This window comes from Chiloscyllium plagiosum, unplaced genomic scaffold (genome assembly GCF_037043375.1).
Source record: "Chiloscyllium plagiosum isolate Xiang-an unplaced genomic scaffold, Cpla_swu_hap1 HiC_scaffold_26, whole genome shotgun sequence".
In the NCBI taxonomy this organism is placed as follows: domain Eukaryota; kingdom Metazoa; phylum Chordata; class Chondrichthyes; order Orectolobiformes; family Hemiscylliidae; genus Chiloscyllium; species Chiloscyllium plagiosum.
This window is the reverse complement of record NW_028270164.1, coordinates 58,456,928-58,461,847: the sequence shown is the minus strand read 5'-3', so window position 1 is coordinate 58,461,847 and position 4,920 is coordinate 58,456,928.

Genomic DNA, 4,920 nt, shown 5'->3' with positions numbered 1-4,920 from the left:
GAAATGCGGAGACATTTCTTCAGCCAGAGAGTGGTGGACCTGTGGAATTCATTGCCACGGAGTGCAGTGGAAGCCGGGACGCTAAATGTCTTCAAGGCCGAGATTGATAGATTCTTGTTGTCTAGAGGAATTAAGGGCTACGGGGAGAACGCTGGTAAGTGGAGCTGAAATGCGCATCAGCCATGATTGAATGGCGGAGTGGACTCGATGGGCCGAATGGCCTTACTTCCACTCCTATGTCTTATGGTCTTATGGACTGTGGCGATGTCCTGCAAATGAGAAGGCTTCAAAAACTATTCTCCTTCTGCTAGGCATGACTCCAAACACTGCTATAAATTCTGTGTCTAATGGTCCTACTCCACAATCACCTGATGAAGGTGCGGCGCTCCAAAAACTAGTGCTTCCAAATAAACCCGTTGGACTATAACCTGGTGTTGTGTGATTTTTAACTTTCCAGTCCAACACCGGCTCCTCCACATCCAAACACTAAGGGACTTATCACAGTTTCTCTTTGACTTAATTTTGTTAGGGATCATTGATGCTGCATTTAGGCAAACACTGTTTTGATGTAAAGGGCAGTCATTCAGGGTAGTTGTAGAAGTCTGTTCGAGTGACTGGAAGCTGGTGTCCAGTGGTGTACCACAAGGATCTGTACAGGGACGCTTATCGTTTGTTATAAACATAAATGATAGAGATGAAAACCAGGGGGAATGTTAAGCAAGTTTGCAGTTGGGCACCAAGATTGGCAGAGTGGTTAATAGTGAAGAAGATGGTTATAGGTAACAGAAAGATATAGATGGATTGGTCAGATGGGCAGACCAGTGGCAGATGGTATTTAACCCTGATAAGTGCAAGGACTTTGGAAGAAGAAACAAGATGAGGGATTATTTAATGAATAGAAACAAAAAAAATTGCAGATGCTGGAATCCAAAGTAGACAGGCAGGAGGTTGGGAGAACACAGCAAGCCAGATAGCATTCACCTTTCCCCACTTCACCACCCTGCCCCCGCCACCCCCTTTTTTCTGCAGCTCCCACCACACCCACCCCCCAAGTCCTGAAGAAGGGTTATATCTGAAATGTCAACTTCTCCACCTCCTGATGCTGCCTGGCTTGCTGTGTTCTTCCAGCCTCCTGCCTGTCTACATTATTTAATGAATGGCAGGTGCTGGGTAGCTCAGTGGAACAGAAGGATCTTGGAATAATTATTCACAGATCCCTGAAGTCAGTAGACCATATGACTATGATAGTTCAGAAGGCATATAGGAAATTTGCTTTCATCAGTTGTTGTATAGAGTATAATTTTTTTTTATTTCAAAAATATACTTTATTCATAAAATAATTTGATGGTCTGTACAGTTGGTCATGCCATACATATGTAAACATGTACATACAGAGATCAAAACTTATCATTTTTATACAGGTCTGTACATTTTTTGATCATACGCCCATATAATTAGCTGAGGCGTCAGCAGAGCCCAAATGACTGCGTGGGCCCCCTGTTCTTCTTCAGGCAGGCAGACTTTACACAGTGGTCTTTCCCCACCGTGCCTTGGCGGCAGCTACCCCAAGCTTCAGCGCATCCCTCAACACGTAGTCCTGGACCATGGAATGTGCCAGTCTGCAGCACTCAGTTGGGGTCAACTCCTTCAGCTGGAAGATCAGCAGGTTTCGGACCACCCAGAGAGTGTCCTTCACTGAGTTGATGATCCTCCAGGCACAGTTGATGTTCGTCTTGGTGTGCGTCCCGGGGAACAGGCCGTAGAGCACGGAGTCCCGCATCACGGCGCTGCTCGGGACGAACCTCGACAAACACCACTGCATTCCTCTCCAGACTTCCTCTGCATAGGCACATTCCAGAAGGAGGTGTGTGACAGTCTTGTCCCCCCCGCAGCCGCTTCGAGGGCAGCGTGCGGTGCGGCAGAGAGTCCGGGCGTGCATAAAGGATCTCACAGGCAGAGTCCTTCTCACCACCAGTCAAGCCATGTCTTGGTGCTTGTTGGAAAGTTCTGGCGATGAGGCATTCTGCCAAATGGCTTTGACAGTCTGCTTAGGGAACCGCTCGATAGGATCCACCCTCTCCTTTTCCCGAAGGGTCTCAAGGACACTACGTGCTGACCACTTCCTAATGGACTTGTGGTCAAAGGTGTTTTTCTTCATAAATTTCTCCACGAAGGACAAGTGATACGGAACGGTCCAACTACTTGGAGCGTTCCGCGGCAGCGAGGCCAGGCCCATCCTTCGCAACACCGGGGACAGGTAGAACCTCAGTACGTAGTGACACTTGGTGTTTGCGTACCGGGGATCCACGCACAGCTTGATGCAGCCACACACAAAGGTGGCCATCAGGGTGAGGGTGGCATTGGGTGTATTTTTTCCCCCGTTGCCCAGATCTTTATACAGTGAGTCCCTTCGGACCCGGTCCATCTTTGACCTCCATATAAACTGGAAGATGGCCCGGGTGACTGCAGCGGCACAGGTTCTGGAAATAGGCCAGACCTGTGCCACGTATAATAGCAATGACAGTGCCTCACACCTGATGACCAGGTTTTTTCCCGCGATGGAGAGCGACCATAGCTTCCATCTGCCCAGTTTCTGCCTCACTTTGCTGATACGCTCCTCCCAAGACTTGGCGCACGCCCCAGCCCCTCCGAACCAAATACCCAGCACCTTCAGGTGGTCGGTCCTGACGGTGAAGGGGATCGAGGATTGGTCGGCCCAGTTCCCGAAGAGCATGGCCTCGCTCTTGCCTCGGTTTACCTTGGCCCCCGAGGCCCATTCGAACTGGTCACAGATGCACATGAGTCTGCGCACGGACAGCGGATCCGAGCAGAAAACGGCGACGTCATCCATGTACAGGGAGGCCTTAACCTGCAGGAATAGTCACCTCTCTCAGTCTCGCATCCTTCCTGATGGACTCGGCAAATGGCTCTATGCAGCACACAAACAAGGCAGGAGAGAGAGGGCAGCCCTGCCTGACTCCAGATCTGACTGGGAAGCTATCTGATTCCCACCCGTTGATTGAGACTGCACTGACAATGTTGGTATAGAGCAGTCTGATCCAATTGCAGATTCCCTCCCCAAAGCCCATTTTGGAGAGAACATCTCTCATATACCTGTGTGATATCCTGTCAAAGGCTTTCTCCTGGTCCAGGCTGATCAGGCAGGTGTCCAACCCTCTGTCCTGCACGTAGGCGATCGTATCCCTGAGGAGTGCGAGACTCTCAGCGATCTTCCTGCCTGGTACCGCACAGGTTTGGTCAGGGTGAATCACCGACCCCAGAGCAGACCTGACCCGGTTGGCGATCACCTTTGACAGAATTTTGTAATCTGCATTCAACAGTGAGATTGGTCTCCAATTTTTGAGTTCCTCCCTCTCCCCCTTCCGCTTGTAGATGAGGGTGATGATGCCTTTCCTCATGGATTCACTCATGGTACCTGCCCGAAGCATACTGACATACACCTCCAGCAGGTCCCGACCAATCAAGTCCCACAGAGCGGAATAGAGCTCGACTGGTAAGCCGTCGCTTCCGGGAGTTTTATTCTTTTCGAAGGACTCGAGGGCCTTGGTCAGCTCGTCCAGAGATAGCGGTTGGTCCAGCCTCTCCCGTGTTCTGTTGTCTAAGACCTCCGTGATAGAGGACTGGAACGACTGGGAGGCTGCGCTGTCGGTCGGCTTCGCATCATACACACTGGCATAGAAGGATTTACTGATCCTCATGACGTCAGCCTGAGATGACGTTACCGAGCCATCTTCTTCCTTCAGGCTGCTGAGCACGGAGCTCTCTTTGTGCACCTTCTGGAAGAAGAAACGTGAGCACGTCTCGTCCTGCTCCACCGAGCGGACCCTGGACCGGAAGATTATCTTGGCGGCCTCCGAAGCAAACAGCGAGGCTTGCTGGCCCTTCACCTCCTGGAGGTCCTCCGTGACATCCACCCCCATCGTCTGCAGCAGGAGCAGGTCCTGCATACTTTCCTGGAGCTGGGACAGTTTTCCCCGCCTCTCTCTCAACTCCTGAACACCTTTGAGGATGAAGAACCTCTTGATGTTCCCTTTTACTGTTCCCCACCAGTCCGCTTGGGACTCAAAGAGGGGCTTCACGGTTCTCCAACCTGCGTTGTCCCTCTTGAGCTCCTCAATGTTTCCTGGGGTCAACAGCTTGGTGTTCAGCTTCCACGTTCCCTTACCAGCCTGCTGCTCGTCCTGTAGGTGACAGTCGGCCAGCAGGAGGCAGTGGTCGGAGAAGAACACCGGCTTGATGTCGGTGGATCTGACCGAGAGCGTTCGGGACACAAACAGGTAATCTATCCTTGAGCGGATAGACCCGTCTGCCCGTGACCAGGAGTATCTATGCGCTGAAGACGTCGTGCAGTTGTATAGAGTATAAAAGCAAGGAGGTAATATTGGAGCTGTACAGAACATTGGTAAGACCACAGCTGGATGCTGTGTGCCATTCTGGTCACCTCACCTACAGGAGAATGTGATAGCACAAGAGGGAGTACAGAGGAGGTTACCAGGATGATGCCTGGGGTGAAGTAATTGAGTTGTAAGGAGAGACTAAATGTAGTCATAAAGATGTACAGCACAGAAACGGATCCTTTGGTCCAACTCGTCCACGCTGACGAGATATCCTAATGTAATCGAGTCTCATTTGCCAGCACTTGGCTCATATCCCTCTAAACCCTTACTGTGCACATACCTATCCAGATGCCTTATAAATGTTGTAATTGTACCAGTCTCCACCACTCCCTCTGACAGCTCATTCCATACATGCACCACCCTCTGCGTGAAAACGTTGTCCCTTTTAAATCTTTCCCCTCTCACCCTAAACCTATGTCTTCTAATTCTGGACTCCCCCAACCCAGGGAAAAGACCTTGTCTATTTACCCTATTCATGCCCGTCATGATTTTGTAAACCTCT